At 43.4% G+C, this 16,387-nt stretch overlaps 1 protein-coding gene across 1 annotated transcript in view; it reads right to left on the reverse strand.

Annotated features, from left to right (window-relative positions):
- Nucleotides 1-1,880: 1,880 nt before the first annotated feature.
- LOC306652241 (keratin, type I cytoskeletal 47 kDa-like) overlaps nt 1,881-16,387 on the reverse strand; it is a 162,861-nt gene continuing 148,354 nt past the window's right edge. Inside the window, exon 2 of the transcript XR_013761336.1 lies at nt 1,881-1,970. The gene's annotated coding sequence lies outside the window, so the exon portion shown is untranslated. The remainder of the gene's footprint in view (nt 1,971-16,387) is intronic.

Here is a 16,387-nt window from a genome sequence, read left to right on the forward strand (position 1 = left end):
GATGGCAGTAAATGTAGGAAGGTTGCTTTCACTTTACCTTCTGTTACTCTGGCCCCATTGTGATGCTCTGCTTAGAGACACTGGAGGTGCTCTGTCCCAATCTTATGCCAGGTTGCTGTCTGTTGCTTGGGATCCCTCCTCTCTGGGAGAAGATACACATGGCCCCAAAGGTTGATATCAGATCTGGGAGCAATTTTGGGCTCCCAGATCCCATGAATGTTACAGGGACAGATGATATATATACAAAATGAACTCTTTCTGGGGTTGGTGCTGGTCCCTTGAGATGAGCTTAGGCGTTTCTGGGTGGGCAGGCTTTGGGGGATGGCACTCAGGGTAGGAACTCCAGCGTTTCCTTGCCCCTGTTTGCTCTTGGTTTTGTGTTCTCTGGGCATGATGATAGTGCTCTGATTGGGGCACTGTTGGTGCTCTGTCCCAAGCTTGTCCCATGGTGCTTACCAGTTTCGGGGGTACCTCTGCTTTTTGAGTAGATACTCACTACTGTCCTTGTGAGATGTCAAACCTGGGAACAATTCTGGGTTCCCAGATCTCATTGGTGCTATGGGGACATACCTGCTAGTAGAGGTAGTCTTTCTTGGGGTGGTTCTGGTTCCCCCAGGAGAGTTTATGGGGTTCTGCTTGGGCAGGCTTTGGGAGATGACAAACACCAGTAGCTGTTTGTCTTGGTTTGCACTTAACCTTCTGTCCTTTGTCCCCATTGTGGTGTTCTGACTAGGGACATTGGAGGGGCTCTGTCCCAAGTTAGGTACAGGTTGCTGTTTTGTTCCTTGGGGTCACTTCTATTTGGGATTCCATGGATGTTACAGGGACAGATGACCTACAGGAGGTAGCCTTTCTGGGGGTAGTGCTGGTCCCGAAATGAGCTCAGGTATTTCTGAGTGGGCAGGCTTTGGGGGATGGCACTCAGGGTAGGAACTCCAGTGTTCATTTGCCCCTGTTTGCTCTTTCTCTTGTGTTGGATGTGATGGTAGTGTTCTGGCTAGGCACTGTTGGTGTTCTGTCCCAGGTTTGTCCCATTGTGTTCTCTGGTTTTGGGGGTCCCTCTACTTTTTGAGCAGATGTTCATTACTGTCCTGGGGATAAGCAGTCATACCTGGGGACAAGTCTGTTCTTCTGTTGCCTTTAAGGTCACTAACACTGGCAGTCTTAAAGGGGATGCAGCTTGGTTGTTCCACGTTGGTTGGGCCTGCCTGTTCTTGGGACAAACACTGGCCACAGGGGGACAACTATAGAGGTAGAAGCCAATGTTCTAGATGACCCAGTAGGCCTTGCAGCCTGGTTGCCAGCAGAATGTGTCTGGGTGCTGGCGTGGGAACCCATGGTATGGTCTCTATGTTTGTCAGCCCCAAGGGCTGCCTGCTTTGGGCTGCCCAAGGCTGTGGGGGGCCTGCAGTCAAGTGTGGGATTGGGGCTGCCCCTGGACCTGGAGCTCCCAGGTGTCCAAACTGAGAGCTGGCAAGGGTGAGGGCTGTGGATGCCTTTCTATGAAGAGCCCTAGGGATTGGTGTAATGGTGGCTCCTGGAATGACAGGCTGCTTCCTATATGGAGCCTGTTGCCGTACCCTTGGAGCTGGCCTGCTGTTACTGTTCACAGGTTAGGCTCTCTGAGTCCTGTTGGGCTTTGGGCCCTGATGAGAGGGGAGGAAGCTCCTACTGGAGTCCTGTGTAAACTGTGATGTTTGAGCCATTTGACAGGGAAGCACTGTTCATGTGTGTTATCATTATAAATACTGGGATGCATTTCCCAGTTCACATCTCTGGGTTCATTAAAAGTGAATTTAGGAAATGGGTCCAATGAATCTGTCCATGGACTCCTCTTACCTGACAGCTCAACAAAGCCAGCATGGTTATAAACACTGTGTTTGGAGTCTTATTACCTCCCTGTTGTTAAACTATCAGTTCAACCTAGTGTCAGATCCTTTGGTTATCTCCAAGATGACAGGTTGGTTTTTCTGGAAGTGTAAAGCATAATCATATGATTATTGAGTCTGGTTTATTCTATTTTACCATGTGCTGCTCAGGAGCGGTGAGACTTTTAATATCTGAATTAAAACATTTTTAAAAAATTATTTTCTGAGATTTATTGGGGCTATTTAGGGTTGTTTTTCTTTATTCTTTAAAATTGTAGAAAAAAGTGAATATAAGGTGGAGCATCATTAGCCTTAAATTGTAGACAATGGCCTAGCATCATAGCAGTATTTAAACAGTAAGAAGTGACTTAATAAATATTTTTATTTGACCACAAAAGTTAGTAAAAGTTGCCTGTTAGGCATAGGCATGGGAGGATTGCAGAAGTCAATGTTACTGAGCTGAAGAGAGCATTACAGTAGAAGAAGGGCTAGTTTTGATCAAATGTATGATTCAATCTTGTTTCTAGTAATGGGCTAAGCAGCAAAACTCTAAAATGGTGTTAGTATAGACACTGAAAATTTTACAACTTGCTTATCTTATAAGTAGTAGTCTCATTATCTTAAATTAACTTAAGTTGTTATATTAGAATTGGTACTTGTTTAAGACACTAACAAACAGTACTTGTAAGGTTTGTAAGAAAAATACAATATAAAATTAATGGGAATAAACCCATTTCATTTTTATAACTATGGACTATGGAATATAATTTTGTATAATTTTAAAGTTTTATATATATAGTAATTTCTGTTTATGTTAGAGATATAGTAATTTGTTTAACAAAAATTGATCTTTTGAATTTAAGTTTAAATGAACTTGAATGATTATCTTATCTTGGAATGAGATGAGAGGCAGAGTTTTATCTTAAGAGATGTGGCCTCTACAAAGGATACAGAAGTCACAAACAGACATTTCTTGAAATAATAAATACATATGTTCAGTGAGCACAGGAAAAAAGTTTCTACTTATTAATAATAAAAAATGAAACAAAGAATGGCTAGTTTTTACCTAACAAACTAGGAAAAATATTTATTGTCATTAAATGTAGTGCTGATCCAAGTACAGAGAATTAGTGCTTTTAAAATATTGTTGGGTAGAATGTGAAGTGGTAGTATCTTTCAGGACAGTGATTTAATAAATAATTTTTAGAATTCTTAGAATCTTAAATGCTATTGATCTATCAATTACATTTTAGAGATCTATGTTAAAATAATTTTTATTTATAAAGACACAGCTGTACAAATATTCCTAATAACTCTTTTTAAGATAGCAAAAATAATTTAATTTGGATAAATGACCTATATGCTAAAAAAAACTGTCCTTAAAAATATTGTAAAGAATATTAATTATGTGCAATTTAAAATAACTTAGAAATTTAGAAAATATTAATATGATTTTATTTTTATAAAATTCGTATATCTTTAAGCATACGTACAGAAAACAGTTTAGTAATTTGTGTGTTAATGTTCATAGGAGTTATATAGGAATAGTAGAATGTTAAGATTCTTATGTATACTTAATTTTTCTAAAATGAATTTCTTGACAAACTTAGGTATGGTGTTTTAATTTTGAAACTAATCTTAGTTTCTTATTTGAATATTATTTCATGAAATTTTAATATGTAATTTTTTGGATTAATATAAATTAGTTAACATAAATTAACATTATATCTGAAATATGAAACAGACAAGTTAAGAAAACTTTTAACTCCCCCTTGAGGAAAGGTGTCAATACATTTTTATATCTCACTCCTAGTTACAGCATGAAGAGAATATGTGGTGAAGGGCAGAGAACATCTCTAGAGCAGTTTACCATGAACATCCTATTCTGTAAATGTTTTTGTTAGAACTCAACTGGGAGTTCACCGAGGCCTGGGTTATTGTTTTGGTTGAAAGGCTTTTTATTATGGCCTCTATCTCATTACAAGTTATTGGTGTATTTTAAGTTTTTTTTCCTCTTGATTCAGTTTTAGAAGATCATATTTATCTAGAAATGTATCCATTTCTTTTTATATTTTCCAATATATTGGAGTACAAGGTTTCAAAATAGTCCCTAATGCTCTGTTGTATTTCTGTGATATCTATGGTGAGTAGTTCTTTTTCATATCTAATTTTATAAGCCTGGCTTTTCTCTTCTTCTCTTGGTCATTTGTAAATAGGGGCTTATCAATCTTGTTTATCTCTTCCAAGAAACAACTCTGTTTTGTTGATTCTTTGTTGATTTTTTTCCTTAATTTTGGCTCTCATTTTTAACTACTTTCCTCTCATCGGAGCTTCCTGCATGAAAAGGTTATTGAGCCCTGGGATGAGAGAGAGGTTGTAGAAGCAATTTTCTGATTTTGAGACCAAGATGGATACTTATGGGACTGTGAGAGTTGGGCTCAGACTGTTGGACGGATCTGTGGCCCTTCAGGGAGGACCATGCATCTGTCACATCTGCCATTGAAATTTTTCAGCACTGCCTGGCAGTGATGAAACTCCCCTTTGAAAGCAGCTGCATGCTTTTTAGTTCTTTTATTATTCATATTTGTGCTGTAAACTTATAGCACATTCATGGTGAGTTTTAAAAATCCAAACTGTCTGAAGAAGAAAGGAGTCAGGAAGAGAATGTTCCTTTTGCTTCTCTATGCGAACCCCATTCTACTAATTCCTGATGTCAGGGAGGATGTCGAGAAAAGACCCAGACTTCATAGACAGAGAGAAGCTCTTCCTAGGACACTTCACTTCTCTTATGCCTGATGAAATTGAGCATCTTGATCTATCTCTACTGGCTGCTTACATCTCTCTCTCATTTATTTCTATCAGATTTTTAAAAAAATCTTTTTGAAATTGATTTGTTAAAACTTTTTCTAGGTTTGGGTCTACCTTCCTTTGAGAAATAATTTACATGTTAGAAATATTTTCTTCCATCATATACTTTATTTTATTTTTTATTTTTATTTTTTAAATTTTTTATTCATACTAGTTGTACATGACAGTAGAATGCATTTATACATTTTGATAGATCATACATAAATAGAAGGTAAACTCATTTATCTGAATACACATATTGCAGGATCACATCAGTCATGTAGTCATACATGTACATGAGGTAATAATGTCTGTTTCACTCTATTCTCCTTCCTACCACCATATCCTTTCCCCTCTCTTCACTCCCCACTACCTAATCTAAAGTAACTCTATTTTTCCCTATCCCACATCCCCTTATTGTGAATTAACTTCCACATATCAGAGAAAACTTTGGGTCTTTGACTTTTTGGGTTTGGCTTAATTCACTTAGCATGATATTCTCTAACTCCATTTACCAGCAAATGCCAGAATTCAATTCTTCTTTAAAGGTGAGTAATATTGCATCATTTATATATATATATGCATATATATGCATATATGTCTGCATATATATGTATATATATGTGTGTGTGTGTGTGTGTGTATGTATATGTATGACACATTTTCTCAATCCATTCATCTGTTGAAGGGCATCTAGATTGATTCCATAGTTTAGCTATTATGAATCTCACTCCAATCAGAATGGCAATTATCAAGAATACAAGGAACAATAAATGTTGATGAGGATGTGGGGGAAAAGGTACACTCATACATTGCTGGTGGGAATGCAAATATGTGCAACCATTATGGAAAGCAGTATGGATATTCCTCAGAAAACTATGCTTTATTTTTCTTGGTGTCTGTTGTCTTAGCCATTTCTCCTGCTTAAAAAGTTACAGTGAAGTATGTATTGTGATATGTCAACTAAAGAAATTCAGGTTCATTGTAGAAAGTGTAGAGAAAAAAACACCAGGTCAAAATGTATAATGCAAATATATGTAATACTATTGAACTACAGCCTTAAAAGTGGTGAAGATGGCAGATTAGTCAGCTTTTCATTGCTATAATGAAATAGCTGAAGCAAGCTGATTATTTTAAAAAAGGGTTATTTAGCTCACGGTTTTGGAGGTTCAGAATTGAAGATTGGGTGGTCCCATCATTGGCTTGGCCTCTGGTGAGGTCTGTGAATAATGCCACTTCATGGTGATACTTTATGATGGGATCCCATGTAGGACCAAGTGGTCATATCCCAAATCAGGATGCAAAGAGATCAGATAGCTGGGATCATATAATCCTTCTGAGATCCAGTGACCCAAGAACCTCCCATGAGGCCTAAACCTTCTCCCCTCTCCCAATGCCACCACTTCAGGGACCAAGTTCCCAACACATTGGGCTTTGGGAGGGACACAAACTGTAGTAGGTGACAAATTTTATGTTCTGTGTAAAAAAAAGTAGGAAAAAAAGTCAATTTGATTTCCTAGAAAGAAAATGCTTCTTTTCTCCTCTCTTCTTAGGCATTAATGCACTGAATTTATTAGTCTATATTTTATTTTCTATTTAACATATTGCAGCTATCTTTTGATGTAAAAAGGTTCACACAATTGCTAATGGCTCTGTGGTTAAGGTGAAGTTCGAGGCAACAAGTTCCTGGAGAGAGTCGCTCTGTGGTAGGCAGTGTGCTGATGTTCCTCCCATAGGGTGTTGGTCATCTCCATTGGTGCTTCAAGGGTGGCACTATTGTGGCATTTCCTCCCGTAAGGAAGCTTGGACTGATTGGCTATCAGCTGGTGAGAGACTGGAGCTGAACTTGAACACAGCTCCTGGGGGCTTCACAGTGCCGTTGGCCACAGTTACTGGCAGGAGCCAGCTCTTTGCTAACTGTTCTCAATCCCAGGGTGCTGAGGATGCTTCCTGCCTTCTCCAGCCCACCAACTGCAGCTCTTCTTTCTGAACACAACCTTGTCCATCCTGCTTCCTGAAGTGCCCTTTCCCTAATGTTGTCCAACACCATGAGGAGCAATAGAGGGTGGGGCAGAGAACAGATTCTGCAGAGAGCATCCTTGGATCTGATGCCTGGGTCATGCCTTCCCACCTGTGCACCCTGAAGCCAGTAACTGAAGTCTCTGCCTTAATACCCCCACCTGCAATGGAAAGATTGTTGTGTGCAAATTGACACGTACATACACACAAATGCACATACACATGCATGTGCACACATACAACTGTACATGTGCGTACATGTTTGCCATTGCTATTAACAAATTGCTGTGAATTTAGTGCCTTCAGACACAGAAACTCTCATAGTTCTTGTTATGGTTTAGATGCAAGGCATCCCCCTAGAAGCTCATGTGTAAAATAATGCAAGAAAGTTTAGAGGTGAAATGACTGACTTATGAGAGATTAACCCAAGCACAGAATTAATTCTCTGATAGGAATTAACTGGCTGGTAATTGAAGACTGGTAAACTGTGGGTGGAGGAGGACCCATCCCTGGAGTTATGCTTTTGGAGTCTATATTTTGTTCCTGGTTGGTGCCTCTTTCTTTCTCTCTGCTTCCTGCTGGGATGTTCTGAGCTGCTTTTCTCTGCCACACTCTTCTGAGCAATGGAGTCAGCCCTCTGTGCACTAAGACCTCTGAAACTGTGAGTCCCCAAAGAACCTTTTCCTCCCCTCTCCTATATGATCTAAGACATGCATTGTTCAAAGGAGGCAGAAGCACAGGGTCAGAAATAGGAGGTCACCCCCAGAAGACTAAAGCACTGGGACTTGGAAGCTGAACATCACAGAGTATGCCCCACCACGAGCAGGTCCTTCTCTGTCTGAGTCTCAGTACCTCCCCTGGGAGAGGAGGAACATAAGGCCTTGCCTAAGTTAGAGGACTCTTCCAATGTGAAAGATAAACAGAGCTATAAAGGTGTTCATGAATGAGAGTAATGCTTATTAGCTTCTTTTCCTCCTCAGAAGCAGAAAAAGCTACAGGGACCGTGTCTCCTGTGTCTACTCTCTCTTTCCTGGTCAAAATCAGGCAGTGTGATACTTCATAGAAGTAAAAGATGATGTAGAATGAGTTGTAGCTGCTCTGGGTTCTTTAGCATTGGCCGCTTCTCAAGGTCCACTGACCTTGGAAAGAACATAAGAACAGGGTCCCAGACTGAGTAAGGGGAAACAGGCCTTGTGTGGGTTTTTAAAACATGTCTGTAAATTGTTTAATATTTCTCTGGAAGATCCTGGCAGCAGATCTGATGACATTCACTCACGAGGGCAGGGCCATTGTGGGCATGAGGGTCATGGGGGGGCACAAATGGGGACTGGGGTCTCTGCTGGTGACAAAGGACAGACTACTCTCATGTTCCCACTGTCCGTGGTCATGATGGACAGAGGGGCTGTGTTCAGTGCCACGTCACTGACCACGGATGTCAGGAATTTCTTTTCTGCCCAGGTTCACAGGCACCCCGAAGGCCACCCTTGATGTCCTTGGGGATCTGGAGCCCCTGGGTAATGCCCCTGGTGCTGGTGAGTGGTGGGTCTGGACCTGGGGAGGCCAGTGGTGCCTGGCTCCAGGAACAAACTCCTGGTCCCTGAGCCGTGGTGCCACCAAGCCCAGAGCCACTCCCTGGACACCATCTGGCCTTGTCCCAGAGTGAGGCAGTGACTGTGACCCCACAGGAGGGCAGAACAGAGCACATGACCTTTGCAGCCCTGGTTCTCCTTTGAAGTGTATGTTTTTTCGAGGTGCTCACTGAAGCAGGGCAGATCCCGGGCATCCTCCTCCAACCCGTCCCTCATGGATGAGACCCAAGGAGCCCAAAGACCTCCTGTCTGCTTTGGTGAGGTTTTCTTTATTTATTTATTTATCTGTCTGTTTGATTAATTGCGGAAGAAAATGATGACCTGGTAGCCCGGGCATTGAATTTTAGAACTTTAAAATCTAAAGAGGACGTTGCCTTCAGATAAGCCTCATTCCAGATCAGGTATAAGGAAAGCTGTGGCCTCAATTAGGAAAAGCAGAAATATGATCAAATCACAGAAGCCTGATAGGAAAGTAGTCAGGCCTCTTGAATTGATGCCAGTTTGGTTTGACTTTTCATACTGGGTGTACAATTTGGGGAAAGTCTCACAAGTTTTCCTAACAGGAAACAGAGGCAGGCACAGAGAGGCTGAGTAACTTCTCCAGGGTGGCCCAGCTGGAAAGCAGAGGTGGTCTGGGGATGTAGGTGATGGAGGGGCTGAGGAGAGAAGAGAGGCAGCATCCCTGCCTCATGACTACCACCAACAATAACATGTGACAACAAGACAAAAACAGAAGGGCTTCAACGTTCCTTTAAGAAGTGTAGGCTCATGCCAGACAGCGCGTGTTTTCTTTAGTCCTCCCTCTAGCCCTGCAAGGTAGGGTTCTTGCCCCACTTTGTATTAATGACAAACTGAGATCAGAGAGATGGTGTGAATGTTCCAAAGTCACAGAGCCATGGATGGCAGAACCCAGTCTGGCTGAACCAGAGAACGTTCCTCAACCTTGTCCAGAAACAGAGGATTTACTGTTTCCAAAGAGAACTGAGCAGTCCCACTCTCAGTAAGCTGAGTGGCATTTGTTCTGGGATAAAGGTCCAGTTGGGCTCTTCTGAAAACAACATGAAAGGAAGAGAGCCTGTATGTTGAAATAGCTGGAGGAAGAGAAGTCAAGAGGCACTGGCCATGCATTAGAAGAAGAGGCCGTTCAGAAACTGAGCCAGCAGCAGGGATTACACGAGGGTGTGGCTCATTGCCAAGTGACCTCAGGGCTTTAAGATGAGATGCCTGTTGCCTGGGACATTCTCTGACAAACAGCTACTATTGTATTGCATTATATTGCAGCAGCCTGACAATAACCCTAGCTCCACTTTCCTGCGCCCAACACTCTGTAAACTTGAACTTCGCAGGAGCCCAGCATGATGTTCCCGTAGCACCATGGGATGTGAACTTGGGGCTTGAAATCTAAGGCAAGGGAGGAGACTAACCCATTCCCTGGCCTCCCTTGCAGCCCAGAGCTCACATCTGCAGCCCATCTGACTGGACTCAGGAGCACAGTTCACAGTAAGGGAAAGGAAGTCCCTCTGTGGGTATTTTTGACCAGGCCTGGATGGCCTAATGCTCCTCCCAGGCCAAGATCAGCAGAGAAGCTCAGTCTAGTGGGCTGCCTATCAGAGAAGCACCTGGCCAGGACTTTGGGATTCCTTACTCATCTCTCCTTGGGCCTGTCCTCTGCTGGACTCCCTTGCGGGGGTCTTTGATGACCAAATCAGGTAATGATATGCTTTGAAGAAGATAAAATGCAGTTCAGAGGCTTTGCTGGCTGTAGTGCGTGCCAGGGATTGGTCAAACCCTGACCTTCCTTCCTGTGGAAGGGCAAAGGGCTCTTCCACTCTGCAAGTCCAGGACAACCGACTTTTTCGAGGACCCAACCCCACCCCATCAGAAGTGATGAAACTCTCCAGCTATTAGTAACATGGACAGTTCAAGAATGGACCCATCCATCAATATTTGGATAATCCAAATGGTCGTGAGATAAAGGTACTGATTTGCCCATTTTACAGACAAGGAAACAGAGGCCCAAAGACGTCAATCGATATGCCGAAAATCTTCACAGCTACTTGGTACAAATCCAGGATTTGAACCCAGGTCTGCTCATTCCAATACTCAATGGAGCCTAAGGGATTTAGTAAAGATGTCTTCAGCTAAGATAAAATGTAGCAGAGTTAAGAAGAAACATGTTTTTTTTCAAAAATGTGTCCCTGATAGCTCTTCCAACCCTGTAGAAATGATGACTCCTCCTCCTCACCACAACTGGGGCTCTTGGTGGGGCCATATCAAGTGGAGATCAGTGCTGGGACACCAGAAATCATAGCCCTGAACACTTGGCAAGAACTCCACAACTATTTGGGGCCAGCATCCCCTTCACAACTGTGGTGCCAGGAGGCTGCCCAGTCAATGCTTGGACACTTGTTGAGGCAGGAACTTGGTCCTGCAAGGTACCCAGGTTGAAGGCGAGAAGCTCTGGAGAAAGTTCCAGAACTCCAGAGAGTTCAAGGTTTCCTTGTGATGGAGAGAATCTGAAAGCAGGAAATGCATTTTCCCTTCCACTCAGCAGTGGCACCCTGAGTGAGACCCACAGGAGGAGTGTGCAGGTTTCCAAAGCTATACTGTAGTGTTGGGGAGAGGTTCCAACCAGCCAGCCCCACCCCCTGGAAAGGAGCATACGCATGGCAGGGGGAACATTGTCATAAAGAGAACAGTAAACACTCCATTTATATATGATCTATTAAAATGTACAATTGCATTCTATTGCCATGTACAACCAATTAGAATAAATAAAATCATTTAAAAAAAGAAATGCCTTCTTGAACTCTCCTGTATACAATATGACTCCCCCTCTTACCACTTTTTACTTCCTTTACCTTTATTTGTTTTTATATACATTTTTCCACCTGAAATACTATATATTTGTCTGTTGAATATTTATTTTCTGTCTCTACCTATGAAAATAGTAGCAGGACTGTCTATTTTGTTCTTTACTGATAACAAATATGCCCAGTAAATTTATTCACAAACAGGTCAATAAATACCCAATAAATATTTTTAGGAGGCTAACAAAAATACACTAAGTCCAGACATTATGACGTCATGTACATGTATGACTGCATGACCGATGTGATCCTGCAACGTGTACATCAGAAAAATGACAGGTTACACTCTGTGTATGTATGATCTACCAAAATGTATAAATGCATCCCACTGTCATGTACAACTAATTAAAACTAATAAAATTAAAATAAAAAACACAATATGTTCATGGGTATCCCTTCAGCAAACCTCAGAAACCCATAGGTGAGTGGAAAGTGATTATTATTGAGAGTTTCCTATTCCATCTGTGTATCCCTAAGAAAGTCACCAAATTCCTCAGAGCCTCAGTGTTTTCATTTGTAAAATCATGGTGATAACATAGCCTACCCATTGGGCAGCAAGAATTCAAATGAGAAAATACAAAGAATTATTTTATGAATGAGAAAATCAAACACAGAGAGGTGAGGTAATTTGCCAGAAGTCAAATAACCATTCAGTGACATAGCAGGGATTCAAATGCAGGTAACCTGGTTCTTGAGTCTGTGCTCAAGAGCATTCAGTCTTTTCTCCTCATAAAAGAGCCCTTCTAGTGGATGTGGAATAGCCCCAGAATTGTTCCTCTGGCCAGGAATCAGAAAATTTTCTGTAGAGGACCCGATTTACTTTTTGTAAATCTGACTTTGAGGATGTTAGATCACTGTAGAGAAAGAACAAATTTCCACAATGTCTTTTATTGACAAATTTTATTTACAAGTTGGATACAATTATCTTTGTACTATAAGTCTGTGTGCAAAAATGGAGTCCTTTTGGGGAAGCTTAGCATTTGACTGATATATGATACAAAGTTAGTGTCCTCCTCTGTCATGGTAGAAGCATGACCTTATTCTCCAAAGCCTTCCTTCTGTTCTGAACTCTGACCTGCCCTCACGGAAGCCCCTCCCTCATGGAAACCCATGGGTGCTCTCCCTTCTTAGTAATTTCATCCTGGCCCCATGATATTGCAGAATACCTCACTGGAAGCAGGATAGGAGACTGATGCAAGACTCCCACGTCTGATCCCCACCTAAAGTACTCACTAGCTGTATGATCCATGACAATTCCCTTACCCATTCTCAGACAGAGATTGTAAATCAGCCAGGATTCTTCCTCCCTGGGGATGGCTAACTGGAGATATTTATGTTTTTCTCTACTTGGGCTGGCAGAGCTACAGGCATCAAGTAGATAGGGAACAGGGAAGCTGCTCAGCAAAGCCCCCACAACAATAGTTATCCAGCCCCCAGTGTCAACAGTGCTGAGGCTGAGGGAGCCTGTCATGTGGGCTTTCACTCTTTAGTCTATACATTGATCTGTAAATGAGATATTAGTCAGCCTTCTTCCTCTATAACAAATAGCCCAAATCATCAAAGAGAAAGGTCTATCAGGCACACAATTTGGAGTGTTTCAGTCCATGACGGGGCCGACCCACTACTTTTAGCCTCTGTGGCTGGAACACATGGCAAAGCCAACCCACTCACCTCTTGGCCAGGACATTTTTAAAAAGAAAGGAAAGGAGAAGGGCTGAGGTCTTGCTATCCCTTCAAAGGCATGTGCCCAATGGTCTGAACACCTTCCACTGTGCCTTACTTGCTAAAGGCCCTTCTGTCTCCTGGCAGCACCAAGCTGGGGACTGAGCCTTTACCACCTAGACCTTCAAGGAACCTTCCAGATCCAAACTGTAGCAATGAGCGATAGTAAACACAAAGACATAAAGCAGGGTATGACATACTGTAAAGCAATTGAGAGAAAACTATTAGCATCTTTGAATTATATTCAGTGATTTTAAACACATCGAACCAATCTGAGCTCACAGGTCATAGCCAAACAAGGAGGGGGCCAGATGTGCAGGTCCCTGCTCTCCTGCATCAGGAAAGTGCTTGTCTTTATTGTCTGTCTTCCAGCATATCCTCCCCTCTTAGCTCAGCCTGGAGCCTGGAGCAGAAGGTTAGAAAATGAACATGAATTGTTTTTCCTCTTTTTGTTCAAAAAAATCCAGTGTGCTGCCTCAGACAAATCATTATTCATGTGGAACTGGCCTGCATTGCCCTTGGGGAGGAAGACCAGAGTGATTTAACATCCTATCCAGTTTGCACCTCTTGCTAACCCCAGCATGCTAACTTCATCCTGGCAGGACTGGGAGGAAGTGGGTGAGAGGGAGGAGCAGGACAGAGAGATGAAGAAGGAAATTATCCCAAGGCCTGGGGCTAAGCTCAGCTCTCTACAAAAGGAAGACAGAGAGGGAAATGCAGACTTCTAGCACCTAGTCTTCCTGCCTGGAGTGTTCTCAGAAGTGGGTTTCTTCTGTCCTTCAGCTCAATATAACAAAAGCACAGTCAGTAGGACAGCTGCTTACTTGGTGCTGAGTGGAATCCCAGACAATAAGAAAGAGCACAGAGCCTTTTCTGCAGCCAGAGAAGCCAAAGCTCAGAGGTTGAACTACATGCCATAGGTGCATAGAAAGTTCTAGAAGAAACAGAGTCAGTTCTGTGTGTCCCAAAGCTGGATCTAGCACATGAACAGCCTCCCAGGAGCAGAAAGATATCTGGAAGGGCTCTACAGCTTCCTGAAGACCCCTGCACTGTAGTGTGGACCAGACGAGGTCACCCCCACACAGTGGAGGTGGGCCATTGCTCCTCATTATCTCCACATCTCTGAATTTCCTCCTTTGCCTCATTTCTAAACACACCCACCCTTTTTGTCCCTGGCCTTGGCTTGTGGGATCAGGGTACAAAAGCAGCTTCAGATGCCATCCACCCACAGTGGGCAGTGTCCTCTGCCGGCCTCTGGAGATCAGAGGGATGAATAGAATTAATGTGTCTCTCATCTTATCGTGTCCCTCCATTACATGGTGGCATCTTCCAGGACTGTCACCCTGAGCCAGCAGGAGACAGAACAGGGATCTCCTGCAGGTCTGGGATGCTCTTTCTATCAGCTGCTCCCCACTCCCCCAGTGCTCTTGTTCCTCCTCCTGCTCCCGGTCAGAACCTGCTCTGAGGACATGGCCTGAAGCATCCATGCTGAAGCTCTGTCCTTCAAGTGCAGGTGGAAACAGCTTGAGCTGAGCCTGCCTTTGCCCTGGGTCAGCTGAGAGGGGAGGAGAGGGGAGGGTAGGAAGGGAAGGGAAGGGAAGGGAGGTGTTTCTAGAAGGAGCTCTAGGGAAGAAGCCAACTGAAAGTTGTCACTGAATGTTCTGGCATCAGAGCGAGGTGGGTGCTGCGGGCTCCCCAGCTTTGCCCAGCAGAGGATTGCTGATGGTGGAGGTCAAAGGCTAAAGAAGCAGGTCTGGTTAAAAGTTAAAGCCACAGAAATTAGGCAAGAAAATTTTTTGAAGTATCCACCTGAGTGTGAAAGAAGAAAAACTCTCTATTTGCAGTTGGCAAGAACTTGCATAGAGAACTCTAAGCCAGTTTTGGCAATGAAGTCCTGTAACACCTTGGGAAGCTATGTGGGAGGCTGAGATAGAAGGACCACAAGTTGGAGGCGAGCTTGGTTAATATACTGAAACCATGTCTGAAATTGAAAAGGGCTGGGGATGTAGCTCAGTGGTAGAGTGCTTACCTACCATGTATAAGGCCCATAATTGGATTTGATCCCCAGTACCACACACAAAATCTCTCTCTCTCTCTGTCTCACACAAACACACACAATCCTAAAGGATACACATAATGTGCACACACAAAACTAGAATTAATGATATATAAGTTTCCTATTGTATGAAATAGTTTGAGGTATGCTATATATTTTCCTGGCTGGTGGATTTTCTCTCCTCCCGTCTCCAGCCCTTGCTGGGAAGTCGCCCAGGTCAATTGCTGTGAATATTACTAATGCCACATTTTAAGGATGAGAGAAATGCTAAGTGTCTTGCCCAAGGTCAAAGAGCCAGAAAGAGTTGGTTCCTGAGCTTGGGTCTCCAGAGAGCAATGCTCTTCCCTTCCAGGAGGCACTTGTTCCAGTCCCTCAAGCCTCACCCAGGAAACACATGTCTCAGAATCTAGAACAGATAGGCAGAGCACCCATATGAAGCACCAAAAAATGTTTATGGGAATTGGACAGTCATGGGGGTCAGGGCACTCCCAACAGGGGAGAGATGGCTCCAGCCTCAGAGTCCTGATGTGGGGCCCACATCACATCCTGACATCACTGAGAGGGGGTAAATTGGAGACCAAGACTCCACTCTGGGCCTTCTGCTGTAGCTTTGGGCTGATGGGAAGATAAACAGAGAGTCAGTACACGTGGGCTTTCCCCTAAACTCCACCTCACAGCTCACAGTCAAGTCCCTGAGCCCCTGGAGGCAGGACAAAAGAGAGAGCTGGCGCCATAAGTCACTAAAAGGGCCTTTGAGGGGCTTCATGGGTTACCAACCCCACTGCACTCCTAATGCTCCACTTTGTATGTTTCACATGGGACTTCAAGTAAAAATTTCCAATTAAAAAAAGAATTTCCTTTAAAACATTACAAACTACTAGACTACTTAATAGCTGAGGAAACTGAGGCCCAGAAAGGTAAGGAACTGGTCCAGGGCCAACCAGCTAGTTACCCAAGGAGGCTTTTCTCTTTGACTATACAGGGACACCTAGGTGTGCTCTGAAGCCCTGTGACCTGGATTCTGCACTCTAAAGTTTCATAATCCCACTCCTTAAGCTCCAAGTGCTTCAGCTTCAGGGCCAGCCCCACTTTAGGGGCTCTCCCAACACACATGCAACCCACAGACAGCCCTCTCCCAATGCACACCCATTACTCCTCACCTAGATGGCTGCAGCCTTAACACTCCCTGCTGGTCCTTACTAAGATGTGTCAAAATGCACAGTTTGAGAGTTGGACCTAGGGAGGTCTGTGTGATGGTGCACTAGGGAGAATATCAGTGAGTGCAAGGCCTCCATCAGCTCTCACTTGGTTCCCTCCTTCCTCTGAAGCCACACAGCATCTGACATGTACCTGGGAATAGACAAGCCAAATGCATGGGGTCACTACTCAACTTTGCCTGGTCTCCCTGACCACCCA

This window comes from Sciurus vulgaris, assembly GCF_902686455.1.
Source record: "Sciurus vulgaris genome assembly, contig: HiC_scaffold_155_arrow_ctg1, whole genome shotgun sequence".
NCBI classification, from domain to species: Eukaryota; Metazoa; Chordata; class Mammalia; order Rodentia; family Sciuridae; genus Sciurus; species Sciurus vulgaris.